This window comes from Bos indicus x Bos taurus, chromosome 8 (genome assembly GCF_003369695.1).
Source record: "Bos indicus x Bos taurus breed Angus x Brahman F1 hybrid chromosome 8, Bos_hybrid_MaternalHap_v2.0, whole genome shotgun sequence".
NCBI lineage: Eukaryota > Metazoa > Chordata > Mammalia > Artiodactyla > Bovidae > Bos > Bos indicus x Bos taurus.
This window is the reverse complement of record NC_040083.1, coordinates 64,052,952-64,075,953: the sequence shown is the minus strand read 5'-3', so window position 1 is coordinate 64,075,953 and position 23,002 is coordinate 64,052,952. Positions and strand designations below refer to the sequence as shown.

General features: G+C 42.0%; 1 long non-coding RNA gene across 2 annotated transcripts; it reads right to left on the bottom strand.

Annotated features, from left to right (window-relative positions):
- Positions 1–11: 11 nt before the first annotated feature.
- On the bottom strand, positions 12–22,544 carry LOC113897245. Of its 2 annotated transcripts, XR_003512303.1 has the most exons (3): positions 22,059–22,544; positions 1,496–1,572; positions 12–655 (listed from the first exon to the last, which is right to left on the bottom strand). It is a non-coding gene; the product is annotated as an uncharacterized LOC113897245 (long non-coding RNA). The 2 variants fall into 2 exon arrangements; XR_003512304.1 differs by lacking the exons at positions 12–655; positions 1,496–1,572 and adding an exon at positions 19,769–21,114.
- Between the last annotated feature and the right edge of the window lie 458 nt (positions 22,545–23,002).

Here is a 23,002-nt window from a genome sequence, read left to right as displayed (position 1 = left end):
CTGCATTGGCAGCCAGGTTCTTTACCGCTAGCACCACCTGGGAAGCCCCTCTGAAAATTTAAAATGACAGAAAAGAATTTTTACATAAATGAATTTCAGCTTTGATCTCATCACCCAGAAATAACTCCTGCTAAGGTGAGGTGTATTCTCTTTCAGTCTTTTTGTCAAGTGTGTGTGTGTAACTACATAAAAATCTCAACAAAAATTTGATTGTACTATTTTGCATCATACTATTTTATCACTTAGTATTTTTGTATGATTATTCTCCTATTTCATTAAATTCTTTTGAACCAACCATATAATTGAATAGCATAGTCTACACGGGCTAATTGGGCTCTACCTTAGAAGCAGTTCAAACTCCTAGGAAGTTCGAAGGAAGTCTTCTCATTCCTTAGTGGAAGGATGAGTCCAGTTTTTCTGCCCCTGGCTCTGAGATCAAGTTCATGGAGCCTCCCAGGAGCAGCTGACAACAGAAGGACGCCTCTGTGGAGAACCAAAGTTCTCCCCGTGACTCCACTCTGTCACGCACCCTCGTCCACCTCCTACAAGTCCACACACATTGTGTTCCAAGGCATCACTTTTTAGGAGATGTTTTCCTCTTGTTTCTGCAGCTGTTTTTAATCACAAGCTTTGGGTACTACATCCCAAGGAAACCCTGGCAGAGACAAAGGTGTAAAGAAGGAAGAGACAAGGCACTTATCAGAACCATCTTAGACACCCTGTTTACGGAAAGGGATCTTATCCACTTCACATGTATTACTGGGATGTGACAAAAAAGTAGAGGAGACAAGGCCAGACAAACTTGGTGTCAGTCCCCACACTGCCTTTTAATTGCCAGCTGGGTGACCTAAGGAAAATCCGTTAATTGAACTTTAATCTCCTCCTCTGTACAAAAATAAATACACCAGTAAATTATAAGGGTTAAATGTTTATGGAAAACCACTTTGTAAATTATAATGAACATTCCTGTGCCTTGAGAAGAGAGGAAGAAGGAACTTCTAGGGCATTCTTCTTCGCCTCTATTTTTCATTCATTAGTAGTAGTGTTAGTTGCTCAGTTGTGTCCAACTCTTTGCGACCCCGTGGACTGTGGAATTCTCCAGGCAAGGAAGCCCTTTCATTCATTATACTTCCACAAATTATCAGCAACAAAATGACTCTGTGTGTGTGTGTGTGTGTGTGTGTGTGTGTGTCTGAAACTCTACAAAGGAGATTTGATAATTCAGAGGGAATTGAAGTTTTGAGAAAAGTTATGCTAAGAGCTGTAACAAATGCTCAAAATACAGTGGACCAAAACTAAAGTTTTGCTGCAAATGGGACCATCCAACACAGGGGCTTCTGGTTGCTGGACAGTCTTTCAGGGACCCAGGCTCCTTCCATACTGTGGCTCTGTCCTCATCCCCTGCATGCAGCCAGCAGGTTAGAAAATAAACAAAGGCATACATCTGCTTCTTAATTGCCACAGTGAGAAAGTGACACCCATCAATTCTACTTACATTCCCTTGGCAAGAATCCACTCCATAGCAAAAGAAGCTGAGAAACACAGCCTGAGCTTGGTGGGCAGCTATCCAGTCTGCAATATAGATTAATATAATTAATAGAAGGAAACAAATGCAAGAAAAGATACTAAGATGAAGCATTGCCTATAGTTCTGGGCTACAAGTGAATGATATCATTTTCTTTGTGATCTCATAGCCTTATTTACAGCATACTCTTTTATAAGCATACAGTTGTACAGCATATTCTTTTTTATATTGAAGTATAGTTGGTTTGGTCTCCCCAGGTGGCTCAGTGGTAAAGAATCCACCTGCCAAGCAGGAGACACAGGTTCAGTCCCTGGGTCAAAAAGATACCCTGGAGAAGGAAATGGCAACTCACTCCAGCATTCTTGCCTGGGAAATCCCATGGACAGAGGAATCTGGTGGGCTACAGTCCATGGGTCACAAAAGAGTCGGACACAACTTAACAACTAACCACAACAACATAGTTGGTTTACAATATTATGTTAGTTTTATGTGTACAGCTTAGTGATTCAGTTATTTTTCTGATTATATTACATTATAGGTTATTACAAGATATTGAATATAAGTCCCTGGGCTATACAGTAAACCCCTTTTGCTTACCTGTTTTATGTATAGTAGTTTGTTAATCCCATACTCCTAATTTGCCCCTCCCCCTCCTCTTTGGTTGGAGAAGGCAATGGCACCCCACTCTGGTACTCTTGCCTGGAAAATCCCATGGACGGAGGAGCCTGGTGGGCTGCAGTTCATGGGGCCACTAAGAGTCGGACATGACTGAGTGACTTCACTTTCACTTTTCACTTTCATGCATTGGAGAAGGAAATGGCAACCCGCTCCAGTGTTCTTACCTGGAGAATCCTGGGGATGGGGGAGCCTGGTGGGCTGCCGTCTATGGGGTCGCACAGAGTCGGACACGACTGAAGTGACTTAGCAGCAGCAGCAGCAGCCTCCTCTTTGGTAACCTTAAGTTTGTTATAAGACTCTACGTGTGTGAGTCTGTTTCTGATTTGTGTATAGATCCATTTGCATTATTTTTTAGATTCCACATGCATTTTGTGGAATATTTGTCTTTCTCTGGGTGACCTACTTCACTAAGTACAATATTCTCTAGATCCATCCATGCTGCTGCAAATGGCAATATTTCATTCTTTTTATGGCTCAGTAATATTCCATGGTATATATACCATATCTTCCTAAGCCGATCATCGGTCAATGGGCATGTGGGGTTTTTGCATTTCTTGGCTACTGTAAACAGTGCTGCTATGAACACTGGAGTGCATGTACCAATTCAAATTAGAGTTTTCATTTTTTCCGGATATATACCCAGGAGTGGGATTGCTAGATCATATGGTCAGTCTGTTTTTAGTTTTTCAAGGAGCCTCCATACTGTTTTCCATAGTGGCTGCACCAATTTATATTCCCACCAACAGTGTAGGAGGGTTCTCTTTTCTCCACATCCTCTCCAGCATTTATTATTTGTAGACTTTACAGGATACTATTATGGTCTTGTTTATGAGGGTCATCAGAGGAAGACTACCTTGGCTGATGTATTTATTTGTTGATTTTTCATTCATTCAAAAAATATTAGTCAAGTACCCCTTATGAGCAAGTAACCTATACCCATGAAAAGTGGTACATTGGAGGCCTGTGCTCTCCCTTTGTCCTGAAAACTTCAAGAGAAGAGCTGTTATGCCCAAACGCCTCTGTCCCATTCTAATACTGAAAAAGATTTCCAGGTCAGCCTGCTCATTCAGATATGGCCTCTGCTTCTTACAGTTATATGGCCTTAGGCATGCTGTCTAGCTTCTCTGGGCTCCTGCTTTCTTATTTGTAAGAAGAGGCTGCATGAAGGAGTGCCTGTAATGTCTTAGCACAGTGCCTAGAACACAATGAGGGCCCCACACATATTGTCTCTGTGACCATCATCACCACACCTTCCTCGATACACCCCACACTGTCAACTATAACCACCTCTGCTTGAATGTGCAGTTTGGGGAACTGGGTGAAGAATTTGTTATTCAAATAAATAACTTTTTCTGAATGCACTAGCTGTGAAATCTGCCAGTGAGGATGTGCGAAGTGTGATTATTTCGATGATGGGAAATTGGAAAGAGAATGTTCTAAATTGTGGCTTGCCAATCCTTTTCATAGACAAATATAATATTAATAGATATCATTTATTAAATATCCACTTCTGTGAAAAATGCTAAACTGAGTTCTTTATATATTCACTTTAATTCCCACTGTAACCCCGTGAACTAGGTGTTATTGTCACCTATTTTACAGAATGAACAGCAATAACACTGAAGATGAATATCAGAGGGGCTTGTAATTTGCCCAAAGTCACACAGTTGGTAAATAGAAGAGTCGGGATTTGAGCCCAGGTGTGTCCAGCTCCAGGTCTATTCTCTGCCCAAGAGGAACCCTGCTTCCCTGGTTCCTTTAATAAGGCTCTTTCTTGAACATGTGAGGAGAGTCATATTATTCACATGACACATCATAGTTTTCAAACTCCATGCTCTCTCATAAGCCTCATACCAACCTGTGAAATAAACAGGGCAAGGATTACTGTCCACCCTGGACAGTGAAGAGAAACTAAGACTCAAGGAGGCCTCTCTGTGTTGTGTGAGAGAGTGGGTAACAATAATAGCAAACATTTCCTGAGTACTAGCTACCTGCATGCCTGGCATGGTGAGAATACATTTCTCACTGAGTGCCTTTAAAACTCCAAGAGATGAGTGCCTTTATTATCTCTACTTTGCACAAGCAGGAAAGGACACTTAAATATTAGAACCCTGAGCCAACCAACTAGAATGCAATGGAAAAGACAAAATTGAAACATGTTTTAAACCTAAAGAGACTGAGAAATTCTGTTTCCCATGCCCTCTGTCTGGAAAAAAAACAAAACAAGTCATTCATCCATCCAGTATTTCCTGAGCATCTACTCTGTGATATGCGGCAGTACCCAGGCAGACAATGGCCCTGCTCCAGTGGGGTGCAGCTTAGTAGGAAAAGATAGATAATACACAAGGAAACAAATTGGTAAATAATATACCTTCTGATAGATATACTGTTATGGAGGACATAGAACAGATTAAAGGGGTAGAGGATGACGGGGAGCAACAAGTTTAGATAAGGTGGTGATATATAGCCAAGTATCTCCCACATTTTGGGCTCCAAAATCACTGCATACGGTGACTGCAGCCATGAAATGAAAAGACACTTGCTCCTTGGAAGGAAAGCTGTGACAAACCTAGACAGCAGCATTTAAAAAGCAGAGATACCACATTGCCAACAAAGGTCCATATAGTCAAAGCTATGGCTTTTCCAGTAGTCATGTACAGATGTGAGTTGGTCCATCAAGAAGGCTGATCACCAAAGAACTGATGCTTTTGAATTTTGCTGGAGAAGACTCTTGAGAGTCCCCAGGACTGCAAGATCAAACCAGTCAATCCTAAAGAAAATCAACCCTGAATATTGGAAGGACTGTTGCTGAAGCTGAAGCTCCAATACTTTGGCCACCTGATGAAAAGAGCCAACTCATTGGAAAAGACCTTGATGCTGGGAAAGACTGAGGGCAAAAGGAAAAGGGGGAAGCAGAAGATGAGATGATTGGATGGTGTCATTGACTCAATGGACCTGAATTTGAGCAAACTCTGGGAGATAGTGGAGGACTAAAGGAGCATGGTGGGCTACAGTCTATGGGGTCTCAAAGAGTCAGACACGACTTAGTGACTGAACAACAACAAATCCCACATCCAGCCATGCAGACCTCTTGGGGGAAGGTTCCCAGCTCAAGAAAGCATGAGTGTGTTGTCTTTGACGTGTTTGGAGGAGAGTAAGGAAGCTGGAGTGGCGATAGGTATAGTTAGAGAAACAATAAAGACAGGAACACAGAGTAAGAATCATAGGAAAGGGCGGCCAGTTGTCACTCAGGAATGGAGATGAAAACATACTAAATTACAAATATTAACAAGTCAAATCTAAGAGTATATTTTAAAAATACAGTGTATCCAAAGTGAGCTTATCCAAGGGGCAAAGGGCAGTTCGATATTAGAGAAACGAATCCTGTAATTTATCACAGAGATGAAGTAACATTATCTCAATAAATACGAAAAGGATTCAATAAAATTCAACATTCAGAATTAACTATTTTTAAATCTCAGTAAGTCAGAAATGGAATGTTAAGTTCTCAACATAAAAAAAGGATACCTATTAGAGATCCTCAATAATGAGATACTTAGTGGTGACATCTCAGAAGCATTCCCACTAAAGATAACAGCAAGACAAAAGTGGTTGCAGACACCGAGACTAGATATTATTGTCCCAAACGTCCAAAGACAAGGAAAAGAGGGACATAAAGCTTGAAAAGGAAAAAGAAAAGTTCACTCTTTAAGATAACTGCCCACCTTAAACATTCAAGGGAATCAATTGAAAACTATTAATATGAGCACTAGTAAGAAAGTTCAAAACTATGGGTATATACATCATATACCTAATCCAGTAACTTGCCTATATACTAGTATTAATTAAATAATTTTAGAAGGATTCAATTTATAACAAAAAACATAAAATTCCTAGAAAACAAATATAATTTTTAAATGTTTAAGATCTATTTGAAGATAAAATAACATGAAAGCCTTTTAAATATCTGAAGTTTTAAAACTGATTAGGAAGACTTAGTATTGAAAATATACTATTTACCCATCAGTGCAATTCCAATCTAAATTAACAGCATTTTTCATTCAGGTCTTATCCTTCCAGATGTCAAAACACACTTAAGCTATAATAATTAAACTAGCCTAATATTGGTGCAGGTATTGATGACTAGATCAATGGAACAGATTAATAAACCAAGAAACAAACCTGATTATATGAAAATGAACTATACAATAAAGGTGGTAGTTCAAATTACTAGAGAAACTATGGACTAATCCACAATTGAGACTGGACCAATTATCTATTCATTTGGGGAAAAAATTAAGTTAGATTCCTAACTCGCACCATTCATCCACAGAAAATAACCCTCAGATGAAGTTTAAAGGATAAAACTATAAAAATATTAGAGGAAAATATAGGTGAGTATCTTTTATGAATTTAGAATGTCAGGGCCTTCCTAAGAAAGAGACAAAAATCTAGAAATTATAAAAATTTCATAGATTTATGCTTTTAAAATATATAATATTCTGTCAGTCAGAATATACCATAAACCAGGTTATAAGATAAGCCAAGTTTAAAAGACTGAGGAAAACTATTTACAACACACTTAACTGGTAAAAGATTAATATCCAGAACACACAGAATTCTAACAAAGCAGAAAGAAAAAGACAATTGACAAAGTAAATTGTAAAAGTTGTAAAAGTTTATAAAGGAAATAGACAACTGACAGAAAAGTAATAACATACAATAACCATGCAAAGCTGCATTAGTCAGGGAAAAGAATTATCTGACAAAAAGTTAAAAAAAAAAGATACCAAGTGTTGGCAAAAACGTGGAGAAACCTTCTCATATACACTACCTATGTAGACTGGTGAAGCCAGTTGATGCATGCCATTTGAAAACATCCATTGAATCTTAAATGTACATATCAAAGGACCCAGCTATTCCATTCCTAAGACTCTTTCAAAAAAAAAAAATAGTTGTTTGTGTGCCCCACACAACTCATTGTACAAGTTTTTGTACATGGATCCAAGAATGTTCATCACAGTATTGTGTGCAGTAGCCAAAAAATAAAACCCTAACCTACTATTAATAGGGAGGGGAATAGTTAAGTAAATTATGGCCTACCCATTCCTCAGAAAGCAGAGTGCATTAGTGATACGGCAGGAGGAAGAGCTCCACAATATATTACTTAGTGAAAAAAGCAGGCAGCAGAGATATAGGATTAATATGTGAACATGTGTAAATGCTCCAAGAGGGGAGACAGGTATCCACCACACTTCTTCCAGGGGTGGGGAGAGGTGGGGAAAAGCGACCGCACCTCCTTTTCTATATCACATCTATCTCTTTTAACTCTTTTACAAAAAGAATTGAATTGTATCATTTGAATAATAAAGAACATCTTAAAGCATGCATTACATATCATCACTCCAACTATGTAACTGAAGGATGGGATAAAGAGAAAGAGAAAGCAGTGTATTGTAGGTTCACATCTCAGGGCTTCAGGTCCCTGGCCTTGAGAGTCAGACCCATGGATGGCAAGAAAGGGAGGAAGGGGTACCAATTGTCTAGAGAAGGCTCAGATGAAAGGTGACCCATCCTCCTGGTCACCACATATTCCCCCTTGGTCCTGGGTGGATCTGCTTCAGTGTCACTGGTCAGTGAGCCTGCTCTCCATCTGACCTATCAAGGACACTCCCAATTCTTCATTCTCACAAGATTCTTTAAGATGCCTTCCTATCATTTATGACATCGGCTTGCATACTCCTTGTTATATGTAACTCTAGGATTTACTCTTGCCTGGAAAATCCCATGGACGGAGGAGCCTGATGGGCTGCAGTCCATAGGGTCGCTAAGAGTCGGACACGACTGAGCGACTCCACTTTCGCTTTTCACTTTCATGTGTTGGAAAAGGAAATGGCAACCCACTCCAGTGTTCTTGCCTGGAGAATCCCAGGGACAGGGGAGCCTGGTGAGATGCCGTCTATGGGGTCGCACAGAGTCGAACACGACTGAAGCGACTTAGCAGCAGCAGCAGCAGGATTTGAACTAAGGTATCTGGTCAGACTCTCGGGACAGATGTCTTCCTCCGATACTTCAATTTCCTGGTTTACCACCCTTGCCCCAGTCAGCACAGCTGGAAAAAAATTTTAACTTATATTATAACCTCAATACATGGCAGCCAATAAATCATTCCTTAAATAATTACAAGCCTGCAGGAATCAATATTTAGGACTCCAGAATAAAATTCTGAATTGCAAAGTCACTATTACCATTATTAATTATTAAAATAATTAGTGGGCATAATATTTCACATTATCAAGCATTTTCAATTGATTATTCAAGTGACCTTTACAATAACCCTGTGAGCTATACAAGATAGGAATTATTTTCCCATTCTTTATGTAAGTCAGAAAATTGAGGCCCGTAAAGGGAATGTGATTGCCAAGATCCCATCGCTAATAAGAGGCAGAGCCAAGACTGAATACAGGCTTTTGGATTCTAAAACATGTGCTCTTTCTACATAAATCCAGCTCATTGCAAAATAATCAGTAATAGCACATTTATGCAAACTCTCACCTGGTAAATTTAATGCTCACAAGCATTGTCCCTAACCCAGAAATGAGGAAACCTAACGCCTGGGCCAGCCCCCAAACCAGCTCCGTTAGAGTCTCAGCTCTGGGCCCAGCCTTCATTCTAGAAGCCTTTGCCTCAGTAAATTGTTCCCAGTCCGACTCAATGGCTTCTCTGCCCCAGCAGACTAGAAATAGAGAATTGAGCGGGTGGTAGTGGGGGCAGGAGGAACCTTTGAGTCGCAAGCTGTGCTGTTCTCTTTGTTTTTACTCAAACATGAATCTTTGTTCTACGATGCAAATTTTGAGAAGTTGATGCCAATCTGCTCTGAACAAAAGAATTTTGGTCTGAAAAAACAAAGCTTGAGATGGGAAGTCTGGCTTTCCTAGTTGCGCTTTTGAGCATCTGCCTCTACCCAACACCCTCCCACATTGGGTCTCTCCCAAAGGTAGGCACGAACTTTGAGGAAAACTTCTTGGGTTGCTTACCAGTTACAGAAGACAGGGAGAGAACAGGGTGCTATATTCAAGGTTACTAAAATAAATATCCTCACAATACTTAGGAAATTGAACCAGCTAACCCCAAGGGCCTTCCCTCAACACCTCAGAGATCTTAGGGTACTTGGTTTCAATGGGGATTTATCAAAGGCTTGACCTTTTACTTTTTCCAAATGTAGTTTCCCATTGGCTTTATAGCCATATTGTTGTATTAATGATATTAAGTATATGTATTTATTAAGCAAATAATTATTCAACTAAAGTGTACTTTTCCCATGTTTTCTTCTAATGCTCACCCATATACCCCAAAAAGGTAGAAATGGACCAAAATTTTATTCTGCTAGCTTACATAAGCATTTGTGCCTATTGGTGTGTAGATTTTTTAATCATTTTAATAGCTATAAAGAAAGCTGAGTGCAGAATAATTGATGCTTTTGAACTGTGGTGTTGGAGAAGACTCTTGAGAGTCCCTTGGACTGCAAGGAGATCCAACCAGTCCATCCTAAAGGAAATCAGTCCTGATTATTCATTGGAAAGACTGATGTTGAAGCTGAAACTCCAGTACTTTGGCTGCCTGATGCGAAGAGCTGACTCACTAGAAAAGACCCTGATGTTGGGAAAGATTGAGGGCAGGAGGAGAAAGGGACGACAGAGGATGAGATGGTTGGATGGCATTGCCGACTCAATGGACATGGGTTTCGGTGGACTCCGGGAGTTGGTGATGGACAGGGAAGCCTGGCACATTGCGGTTCATGGGGTCACAAAGAGTTGGACACAACTGAGCGACTGAACTGAATATTTAATTCATGGTTATATCTCAATTTACTTAACATTCTAGTGTTGGCCTTGAATCTATTCATAATTTTACTGAAACTACAAATAATGCTTCTTTGAGCATCTTTATCTTCTATTGAATGATTTACTTGCTCTAAAATATAGTTCTTCCTAGGTTTTGATAAACGTTAAAAATTAAAGTTAATCCACTAACCTCAATATTGGACATTAACTTCAATTTTGCTACTATTAATCACAACTATATTAATAGGCTATTTTTTGTATTTTAATATCTTCTTTCTCAATCTCTAGTTCAGTTTTATCTGTTTTAAAACAGCCTCACTGATCTTTCTCACAATCACAGGGATGGGGCTATTTCAAAACTTTTAGAAGAAATGTATAGATACACATCTCATATTTTAAGTTCAGATGAAAAAATATATATTACCTGCCAGCTCATATGATAACTATTAAATAAAGAAGTCAGTCTATATCTGCCACTTTCAGTAGTGAATTTTCCTCTGTATCAAAGAAATTAATCTTTTTTTAAAATTGAAGTATAGTTGATTTACAATGTTGTATTAATTTCTTCTGTACAGCAAAGTAATTCAGAAGATATGTTTATATATTTATTCTTTTTCATATTCTTTTCCATTACGGTTTATCACAGGATACTGAATGCAGTTCCCTGTACTATACAGTAAGATCTTGTTGTTCATCCATCCTACGTATAACAGTCTGTGTCTGCTAACCCCAGTTCCCAGTCCTTCCCGCCTCCCCTGCCCTTGGCAGCCACAGGTCTGTAAGTATCTGTATCTGTATCTCTGTGTCTGTGAGTCTGTTTCTGTATTATAGATGTGTTCATTTTTGTCATGTTCTAGATTCCACATATAAGTGATATGACACTGTATTTGTCTTTCTCTTCTGACTTGACTTAGTATGATAATTTCTAGGTCCATCCATGTTGCTGCAAATGGCAAGATTTCATTCTTTTTTATGGTTGAATAATGCTCCATTGAGTGTATATCCTCCATCCTCTTTATCCATTCATTCATCGATGGACATTTAGGTTGCTACCATGTCTGGCTCTTGCGAATAGTGTGCTATGAACATTGAAGTACATGAACCTTTTCAAATTACAGTCTTGTCTGGATATATGCCCAGGAGTAGGATTGCTAGATCACATGGCAACTCTATGTTTAGTTTTTTGAGGAAGCTCCATACTGTTTTCCATAGTGGCTGCACCAACTTATGTTCCTACCATCAGTGTAGGATGGTTCCTTTTTCTCCACACCCTTTCCAGAATTTATTATTTGTAGAGTGTTTAATAACGGCCACTCTGACCAATGTGAGATGGTCCCTCAATACAATTTTGATTTGTATTTCTCTAATAATTAGCAACGATGAGCATTCACAACCTAGGAATATGTTTTATATGGATTAAAGTTGGGATGAATTTTAAATAAACCTCCCAGGAGATACTTGTCGTGAGGAAAGTTTGAAAACACCTACTTTAGAGCTTGGGTCATGGAGTAAAGGCCACAGGGAGTTAGAATTTCCATTCACCTGAGAGAATTCCTAAACAATCAGACCCACCTAGTGGTAAAAAGACTGCCAGGGAGTCACCCCCTGTCATTGGAAGTGTTTCTCTGGAGACCAGATAACCACAGCCATCTCTCTGGGAGACTCCAGGGTGCATCACAAAAGTTCTGGTCCCCTCTGAACTTGGGCAGCTGTCTTCTCACCACATTTCCAAGACTCTACGGGGCTCTGATATGAGCAGATGGAACCAGAGGCCTTAAGTGTCCTTTCCACTCTAGCACTGCTTGATTCAGAAACAAATAATTCCCTATGTAGTCAATATCTTCCTATTCATCTTTCCAAGAAGACATTATAAGGACTTTTTGTTTGTAGTACAACTGGAAAATGAAAGCTAGTTGAGACCTGTAATAATCAGGATACTCTTGGTTTCTTAGCCACCTCCTCTGATCCTCAAATCCCCTCTGGCACACCCAGGAGGCTGCCCTCCAGCCTCCAGTAAGGACTTGGTACCTGAGTGCTCCCTAACTTCTTTGAGCATCTTTGGACATCTTTATCTTCTATTGAATGATTTACTTGCTCTTAAATTCCAGAAGGAAAAGTACTGGATTGAAGGACATGAATACTATTATAGTACTTCCTAGGATCACAGGATCATGAAAACCATTATCTTTACCAACAACTTATACTAAACTCCATCAATTATATTTTGGGAAACTGAGTCACTGGCATAGCTGGGGCTGAAGTCATGGCCTCTTGACTTTAAGGCCCTTTCCATGAGTTCAACTTATTATATCTGCTTGAGGAGTAAGGCAGCTCAAATCTGAAAACCTGTTCTCTAAAGAACTAATCTCCAAAGTGCTTTGGTTAACCCAGGTACATATGTAGACTCCAGCCTTCTTGAGAGACTTCATACTTACTCATCGTTACACTAATTATTCAGCAAAATGTGAAGATTTGTGAAACATAGGGGCCTGGAGGCAGTGAAGAGCAAGGAGAAAGGTCACAGCTTGCACCTCCTCTCCAGCTACCCTCTGTCACTTCACTCTTCAAAGTGTGGCACGGACCAGCAGCATCAGCATCACTTAGAAGTGGGTTAGAAACACAGAATGCCAGGGAAAACCCCAGACCTACTGAATCACAACCTATGTTTTAACAAGCTCCCTAAAGTGACTTGCAGGCATCACACATTAACATTTGAGAACATTAATCTAGAGCACTCATAGAGAAAAAGAGCATTATTTTATATTTTTCTGATGATAAAAGTAATGAAAACTCATTGTGGAATATGTGGAAAATGTTCCCTCATCCCACTCCAAGGCTCTAAGAAGGAGTGAGGAGGAAGGTGGCTTGAACAGGAACGTAGTCAGGCTCTTGCACATAGTGAAAGCAAAGCCTCTCCCAGATCTTCATGTAATTAAGGCGGCAGCCATCCTAAATCCAGTATGACTGGCCTGGGGTAGAGTAGGCAGTCAACTGGTGACAGACAGACCATGGAGAAAGTGGCAAACACAACTCTGAATAATAACATGTAGTACTTACAACTTTGCAGGGAGGAGCAGTTTTGTAAACTATGGGGCAAGCAGGAAAACATTTCTCTTCTTCTGCAAGACTTTCATCTGGACTGACCGTGGGAACTGGAGAGGAGTGCTGGGTGGGAGTCTCTGGGGAGCTATCCAGACCAGAGAGTTCAGGTCGAGGAGGGCAAGGGACTTTGGAGGGAAGGACAGGACTCCGGGTGGGGTTCCCAAGATGAGGGAGATCTGAAGAGTGGTGAAAGGTTTAGGGTGCTTTTAGAAAGGAGAATAAAGAGGAGCAAGGCTAGGAAATGAGACGTGTTTACCTTTCCCTGAAGATGGGAAAAGCAGAGACTCAGCAGTAGGGCGCTCATGCCACCCCCTCCATCCTCCAAGGCCAAGTGGCAGCCATCATAACCCAGTCTCAGATTCTGCACACAGGTTCATGGAGCAATACCCAATTCACATGGTAATACTAAAATTCTCCCTCATGGTTAAAAATTCTTTCAAAGCATCAGTTTAAAGAGTATCATTACCACATTTTATTTAAGTATTTCCCATATTTAGACAGTTAGATTATTTCTATTTTTTACTATTATACATGATAGGCCTCTTTATTTTCACACCTTTATCCATAAGCCAAATTCTTCACTTTTTTATTTAGGTAAACTTTTTTGAGTCACAGTAAACTTAAAAGTCGGAGAAGGCAATGGCACCCCACTCCAGTACTCTTGCCTGGAAAATCCCATGGACAGAGGAGCCTGGTAGGATGCAGTCCATGGGGTCGCACAGAGTCGGACACGACTGAGCGACTTCACTTTCACTTTTCACTTTCATGCATTGGAGAAGGAAATGGCAACCCACTCCAGTGTTCTTGCCTGGAGAATCCCAGGGACGGGGAAGCCTGGTGGGCTGCTGTCTATGGGGTCGCACAGAATCGGACACGACTGAAGTGACTTAGCAGCAGCAAGCTTAAAACTACACAATTCAAAAATGTACAGTTTAATGACTTTTTAATCAAGTCGACACTCCATAGAACCACTACCCTGATCAAGAAACAATATTACCAGAACCTCAGTTCCTGTTGTAGCCTCCTGTTGTACACCTCCTCCCAGGGTACCATTATCCAAACCTTCAAAACCAATAGGTTGAATTATATATACTCACATATATCTTACCGATACATATATATGTAATAGTCAAATATAAATATATACTCACATGTATCTTATATGTATATGTATGTATATTTGAATAATATAAATGACACACACATGTATATTGTGATATATATGTGTGTGTTTGTGTGATTTGTATCATTCAAACATAAAATTGTACAGATCTTGCATCTGGTTCTTTTTGCCTGACATCTTGTTTGAGATTCATCCATGTTTTTGCTTCTTGCAATAGTTGATTCATCTCCATTTCTTTTGTATTTTGTTCAGCATCTTAGCACGAGAATTAGGCTACTTCAAGCTACTCTATCTTGGCCAGAAAAAGTAGTCCACTTATTTCTTTTGTTAAATTCTAAGTAGAATTTCTGGGCAAAAAGAAACAAGCAATTTCTTAGGACATAGCATGCTACATTCTGCTAATTACTTTCCATAAAGCTGTGACAATTTACACTCAAGAAAAAACGTTCCAATTCTTTTGAGAGATAACTGTCAGAAGTTGTCCTAATAACAAAAACAATTTAAAAATACTATATTTTAAAACAGTATATTTTATAATTATATAATATATATTTTATGTAATATATATTTTATATAATATATAAAATATAAAATATATATGATCTATATTTTAAAATACTATATTTTAAAATAGTTATAATATTTTATGGTATGTTTTAACTAATATATGTTATAAATACTAAAATGCTGATTATTGTTGTTTAGTTGCTCAGTCCTCTCCAAATTTTATGACCCCATGGACTGTAGCCTGCCAGCCTCCTCTGTCCGTGGAATTTCCCAGGCAAGAATAACGGAGTGGGTTGCCATACCCTCCTCCAGGGGATCTTCCTGACCTAGGGATCAAACCAGCACCTCCTGCATTGGCAGACAGATTCTTTACCATTAAGCTACCACAGAAGCCCCTGAAATGCTGATATCACATATTATAAGACCTTATTAGCTAATTTATTATTAAGTTCTTACAGGACTCTGAGAGGTAAATTTTATTACTGTCCTGTTTTAAAGATGAGGAGACTATGGCTCAGAAAAACTGAAGTAACCAGCTAAGTCACATGCTTAAAGAACAGCAGAGCATGGCCTTGGGCCCAGGTTCTCTGCCTCCACAGACAGTCCTCCTTACTCAAACCAAGGTGTCTTGTCTAAGTTACTGCAGAAGTATATCCCAGACACTGCAGGACAAAACTGGATGCCACGGAGAGGGGCATGTCACCCCTTGGTATGGAAATTAGCATCCATCAAAGCCCAGTTCAAACGTCACCCCCACTTCCTCATAGGAGCCTCCCTGCATCCACCCAAGTGGAGCCCCACCCCTGTACCAGGAAGGGGCTCTTGCCAGTGGGATACTGAAATATCTTCCCTGGGACCATTTAGTCCAGAAATTGTAAGTAGGAGGCATACATTAGTAACACTCTTCCCAATCATTCCAATGCAGACATAACTAATCAATCACCCTCTAGGCACAGTCTACCCCTCTGAGCCCATCTCCACCTCTCCTAACATACTGGCCTCATCTCTGTTTCTTAGACACGCTGACTTCCCATTCTACCTTGCAATCTGCACATCTGCCACAACCAGATGGCCTCATGCCTGGACCCATTTGTCACTGAGGTCTCAGCTCAAATACCACCTCCTCACAGAGGCTTTAGCTGACCCGCCCCCCACCCCAGTCTAAAATAGCATCACTGTCTCTGATTTATCTTTTGTAATATCATCATCTTTTCAATGTGATGTATTTAGTTGTCTGTTTTTGTTGTTGTTACTGCTACAATTCCCTGAGAACAGAAGTCTCTCCTGATGTGTTCAACTATCCCCAGTACCTAGAAGAGTCCCTGGTACTTAGTAGTTGCTCAGTTAGTAGCTGCTGACTGAGTTAGTTAATAAAGATACATTTTTAAATCTTTCCAATCACAGCATTATGGCCATTCTCTGCCAGGGATAAGAATTGAGACAAGGGATAAAAAGTTTCTTCTAAGCCTAACTTCTCTGGCATCCCCATATTACAGATGGGAAACCAAGGCCCCAAACAAGAGGCATGTCGTTCTTAAAGCCAAAGAATGAGTGAAGGGGAGAGCTGGGACTGGTACCAGCTTCTCCCATCCCTTTATCTTACCACCCCTCCCCACCACATAGTCATGCTGGAAAGAGTTGTCATAACTCTCACCCACAAAGCAGAAGAGTAGGCCCCCCGTGCTCTAGAAGCTTGTCTATGGATTATGCACCTAATTACCAGCTGCCCTTTTTTTTTTTCCCCATTCTGTGGGTAAAAGTCTGATCACATATAAGATTTTCCCTGTGTTTCCGTGGATACAAAACGATCCTAATTTCAAACTCCCTTGTAAATGACAAATGAGTGAACTTATTTTTAATAAAAACAAGGAGAATCATACATGTGAACTTAATAAAATCTAATTTGGGCAATTTGGAGCTCATAAAACAAAACCTGTATGTTAAAACTAGCAATTAGCTTTGTGAAACAAGCTACAGTGAATCTTTGGCATTGAGGAGGGTTGGGAGCCAGAAGACTCAGAGATAAGGAAATGTGACAATAATGTGGGAAAGCGGAACAGGCTGGGATAACACAGTTCTCAGTGTCGGATGATTCAAGTTCAAGACCCCAGATTACCACTTTGCTCTATATTCTTGAGCAAATCACTTTCCCTCTTTAGAACCTTGGGTACTTGTTTTTTAAATGGAGTTAATAAAACCTCCTTTACTTAGTAGGATGGTTGTACAGACAGATAAGAAAATAAAAAGGGACTTCCCTGGTGGCCCAGTGGTTAAGACTCCATGTTTCCAGTGCAGGGGGCACGGATTTGATCCCTGGTCAAGGAAGTAAGACCCCACATGCCACATAACAAAAATAAAGAAAGAAGGTGAATGAGCACGAGCTCTGTAAAAGTGCCCAATGATTTTTATCCTCTCACCCATCTACATTCTTCCCAGCAAGGAGGGGAAAGGAGGATCATGGACAGTCTAACGTAGGTCAGGGGATACAGAGTGAAGTGGCTGGAGGGCAGGCGTGTAACCCTCCACATTCACCAGCATTAAGGCATCAGGGACCTACGACAGGCTGGGGGTGGGGGGAGGGGTAACTCCCAGAGGTGGTTTACAGGAACCAGAAGCAAATCCACATGTCAGACTGAGCCTGGGGACTATCTTGTCTCCGACAAGTGGTCACCAAGGCCCCACACATCTGTCTCTGACAGATCCCTTTCACATACAGGTCTTTGCCAGCAGGCTGTATCCTTAACCATTTTGCAGATGAGAGAAATGAACCTCTGGAACTCAGGTCCCACAACTAGGTGGCCCAGTCCAGAATCAAGGCAGGTTTCTGACTTCCCTCTCCTGGCTGCTCACCCTCACCTCCCAGGGCTACAAAAGCACCTGACTGTAAGGCCAAGAACCTGGTCTCTTGGGTCCCTTCAAATTCCCCAAGGGCACTCGACGCTTCTATCGGAGCTGCTGGAGTCACATTCCCCAAGAGCAAGGTCTTCATCACAGAGGCCCCAGCAAGCAGCAGCTTTTCCCAGCCCCTCTCCTGAGCAACCACCACTCCAGGCAGAAAGTAATTTTTTCCTAGTGCCTTCCCAGAAGCAAAGTGGATAATTAATTGCACTGAATAACACATTAAATATACTAATAATTGGGTAGTCACAGCAAAATGATTACTTTGAAGAAATATTACCAATTCCCTGTTGTACTTAACATTTTTCCTTATTTATCATTACCATTTTAATCAATAATAGTCACAATACTAATAAATCCATCTTAATTTTAATTGTGTTCAATTGGATGTACCAGTACTTGAGTATTCTGAGCATACTTCATTATTTATATTAATTTAAGATCACTTAAAGGCAAATTACAGAGTTTGTACTTTCAAGTGGATAGGTAATTATGACAAAGTTTCTCCAGATTCAGCATTTTCAAGCACTGAGGATGGCGAGGTGTCAGACACCTGCCCTTTTCTATTAATGTGAGGGTCAAAGATGGAGAAGATGCAGGAAGACTCTCAAAGTCCCCACTTGAATTAGCATATCCTGGCCCTTTAAAAAAAAAAAAAAGGCTGGGGTCTCTGAAAGTATGATTAATGGCTCAGCAGCTTTGCCTTTACTTATGCTGTCTCATGCTTCCCTGGTGGCTCAGTGGTAAAGAATCTACCTGCCAATGTAGGAGACGTGGGTTCAATCCCTGGGTCAGGAAATCCCCCTGAGGAAGGAAATGGCAACCCACTCTGGTACCCCTGCCTGGGAATGCCCATGAATAGAGGAGCCTGGTGGGCCACAGACCATGGGGTCGAAAAGAGTCGGACCCAACTTAGTGACTAAACAACAGCATGCTGTCTCGTCATGAACTCAGCACTCATCTGTTCGTCCACCAACATCAGGGCCAACTCCACTCTAGGCACCAGAAGGCAGCGAGACTGAAAGAGGTTCAGATAAAGAGTGGCAGCGGCCAACAGGCAGATGAGTGGATAGCATGCAACGGAAGGGCTCGAGGAGTGCTTCTAGAGCAGAGGCATCTTTCTAGGTCGTGGAATGGCCGGGGATGGGGCAGCAGATCCCATTTTTGGCGCAGAGCCAGCTCCAAGGTTTCCAGCAGAATGGGGGTTTCCAGAGGTAACACAGCGATGGCAGTGGAGAAGGACCAGAACAATAGTGGCAAGACAAAACTGGACCTGGGACATGGCTCTGATTGGACTACTGGGGATTAGTGATGCCAGAATGAAGGAGGAAAGCCAGGAAGAAGCAGCCAGGTGTAGGAGGTAAGATGAGTTTCCCTGCGCTTAAAGGGCCAGGGAGCAGCCAGGTGGGAACACCCAGCAGACAAAGCAGAGATGCTGACTCAAGCCCAAAGGAGGGGTCAGCGCTAGAGAGAGGTCTGGGAAGCCTCAGGAAGAGAGTCCCATGGGAGATAAGGGGACACTGTGGGCCTCACTTCACAGGTATGTACATGCTAATGTCCACAGCCCCACAGTCTGTAGAGCGCCCAGTCTAGGAAGCTCCCTCTCTCCTTTTCTGCCCAGGTCCTAGCATACAGGGCATATCTTTTTAGTCAAGTTGTCTTGAAATGAAACTACACACAGCTGTGTTGTCACTGGCCACCTTCTGTGAGAACAGCTGGTGCCTAAGCGGGTGGGTACAGGGGCTACATGTCCTGAGCAGTGGTCCTGAGAGCCGTGGGTCTGTGTGGGCTGTGTCTCCATGGCCACTCCACATAGCTAGGGCTCTGGAGTCCTGGCTCTGGCAACAAATTGCTAGGGTGGTTGCAACTGATGCTAACAATTTCTAGAAACCTAGAACTTGAGAACGGAGAGGAATTCAATGGGAAAGAGGCTCCACCTCCTGGTAATAATTCAAAACCAACATTTCTTCCGCACTTTACAGTCGATAAGCTATGTCAGCTTTTAAAATCTCAGTTAGTTCTAAATCTTGACCTGGGTGGTGGTTACCTGAGTGTATGCATATATGAAAGGAAAAATCATCAAGCTTACAATTAAGTTTTAGGACACTTTATTCTGTTACTTTTATGGTTTAAAAAACTGTAAACATTCAAGTGGATAATAAATAATATCTCATTTCATCCTCATAATCATCCTATGCAGTCAGCATCTTTGTTATCCTCAAGTGAAAGAACCTGAGGGTGGGTGACTCATTCTAGATTGAGGGCGGGTGCATGGAATGACAGGGAAGCTGGAACTACTGGCACAGATCCCTCTGGTCTGATTTGGATGCTGGGGAAGATACCAACATTTACAGGGCTTGGAAGGGTTGAGGAGGGAGTGATCTTGGCACCAAAAGGCCTTGTACAAGTCTTTGGGACTGAGGTCTACTGTCTTCAGCAAGCCCTTTCTCTCTCTAAGACCCAGGTTTGGCCTGGGGAGATATTTTTTCTGGGTACAGGCTACTTTTTTGATAGAAACATGCATTGGGCAAAATTCCAGGAGTCTCAGCATCTCACTAGTCCTCCAAGTTGCTCCCCACTGGTCTCTCCAAGCTTCCTTGGGAGTGTGTACCAAATGCAGAATACAAAAGAAAATCAAGCTGAGGTTGCCAAAAGCTTAGACGTCACAACTTATTGTGCATTCAAAAGGCAGCAGCAACCAAGCATCAGAATCTACCAGGTCCTTGGACCTCTGGAGGGGAATTGAGCTGACTACTTCCTTCTCTACCTAGTGTGGGAAACAGACTCTTAAAGCAAACAAAGGCCATAGAATATGAGAAGCCAAAGAAGATGCAAAATACTGTGGGAACCTTGAGCAGAAAGTAACCAATTCAGCCAGGGAGAGTGCAAGGGGTGTGACTTGAGCTAGGCTTCTATGTATAAATAAAAGTTTAACAGGCAGGAAGGAAGGATGTGCTTAGGCAAATACCCAGAGGTCGAAGACTTGGTGAGGTTGAGGAGGGAGGAGCTGGGGGTGAGGATGGAAAGGAAAGGAAGGGGTCAACCAAGAAGGACCGAGCAGTCTGGTTCCTCCATCTCTGTGGATACCCCTGTGCCTCCCAGAGGCTGGAAAGTGGACCCCTAAAAGTGTTTGCAATCCAGATGTGGCAGGCTTCTGTTCTCATCTTCATGACAACAGCCAGCCACGACTCGCCACAGCCCGAAGTGGAGCTGTCCAGCAGCGCTGTTCGTGCAGCTTATGGCACTGCCTTTGATACGCGGGAACTTTTCTCTCAGGAGTCTGAGAAAATTAGTCCACTTCGCTTCTCTCCAAGTTTCCAGCTTCAAGATGGGATTGAATCTCTGTCAGCTATCAGCTTTCAATGTGATGAATGGGCTCTTGGTTTCTGTATACATGTCTGGAAGGTCCAGATCCCCAAATGAGGCAACTGATCCACCTGGGGGAAATGGCATTTGACAGACATGAGGGATACAGACTGACCCATGGCTCCCCGGGGATTGGGTTGCAGACAGGCCTCCGACAACAAGAAGAAAAAATTTTAACATCTTTTTACTAAAACTAGACGCTCTTGAAACAATATTCTCCAGGCTTGAGAGACCAGGGATTTATTAAGATATCAGCAAATTGACTCTGAAATAATTCACACTCATAGATGTATGTTCTTTCTCATTCACTATCCTCCAGCCCCCTTTACCCAGCCAACCCCTCTCCCCATTTAACCTGACACACTCCAGGTAGAGCAGAGAAAGCTCTGGACCTGTGATCTGAAGATCAGAGTTCAAATCTCCTCTCTGCCAAGTTTACTATGAGGTCCTAGGCAAGACTCCCTGAGGAGCCTGTCTTTCTACCTGCAACACGGATGTGAAAGCAGCTCCCCCCAGGGTTGACTGATACATTATTCATCTCATTCACTGTATACCTCTGTGCCATACCCTGTTCTAGAGCCTGGGGGCTCAGAGGTGACTATAACCTGCCCCTACAACTCTAGAGGTCCAACGGAGAAAATAAGTGCCCTGTTGCTTTGCAAATTACACCACTAGTACATCTTAGTTACCAATGTTAATCTCAAAATGCTTGCAAGAGAAAACCGTTATCCTGTTTAGGATTAAAGGCTTGGAGTTAAACCTGAGTCACTATCTGACAAGCACAATATCCTTAAACTTTCTAGCCTTGATTTTTTCCATCTGTTAAAAAAAAAAAAAAAGGAAATGGGATTAATAACAGTTATTTTGGCTGTTTGAAGGAGAAGTTGAAATAATGCACCCAAAATAGTTTACAGAACTGGCTGGTACACAGTAAGGGCAGAACCAATGTTAATATGACGATGATCACTTTCGGAGCATGAGATCTAGCACAGCTATCCCAAACCAGTTTCCTTACCGTGAAGGGGATGAGAATTCTGCCTTGGGTGCCACGTGGTGCCATGGGTTTCTCTGTTTATCCCTAGAGGCTTCCTTTCAGCGTCTTCTTCCCCAGCAGCTGCTCTGTCAGCAGTCCATATGCCGCCTCAGCTACAGAGCAGCTTTCAGCACAGGGCTGCCAACCCTGTAGAAGAACTTTGATGAGGAGTTCAGGGGCACGCGCGCTGTCATCAATCACTCCGCCCCCTGCTCCGCCAGCCTCCGGAACCCTTCCTGGAAACGGAAGTGGGCAGGCGAGCGGCAAGCAGCTGGGCCCGGTTCCGGGCAGGGTGTGCACGTGGCAAGGAGGCCAGCTGGAAGAACAGGAGGGGACAGATGCCTTGGGGGCCCGGATTTGTTCCTGCAGGAAGAATGCAAGGAGCTAATTGTCTCATTACCCGGGAGTGATCTCTCCATGGCCCTGCCAGGCCGTGTGGAAAGAACTTACCAGTGTGTGCATGTTAAAAGTCGGTGGGCGGCTCTGGAAAGCGAGCAGGAGGCTGCCCTGGGCCTGTGTTTCTCCTAAGCCTATGCTGCAGAGCGCATTCAAGCCCTGGGCACCCAGACCTTGGAAATACTGCTTCCAGAAATTCAGCCACAATCAACTAAGCTCCACATCCCTTCAGCTTAGTTGATTGCTGGAGAAAACTCCACCTTGTGCCTCCCTCTCCCCTCTCATCACACTTGACATGAACATAGACACACACACACACACACACAGCCTACCTTATACCTTATTTAATACTTATATCTGATCATTTACCCTGAGCAGTGATCTGATTTCCATTCCATTCCTTAACATATGAAAGTACCTGAGTCCCGGCTTGCCTCTTTTCTACACTGGTTCTCAGCCTTTGCCTTCCTGGCCCCCCAGCTCTGTAGCTTCCTGTGTACTCAGCCTCTTGTATCTATCCATCATGGTCA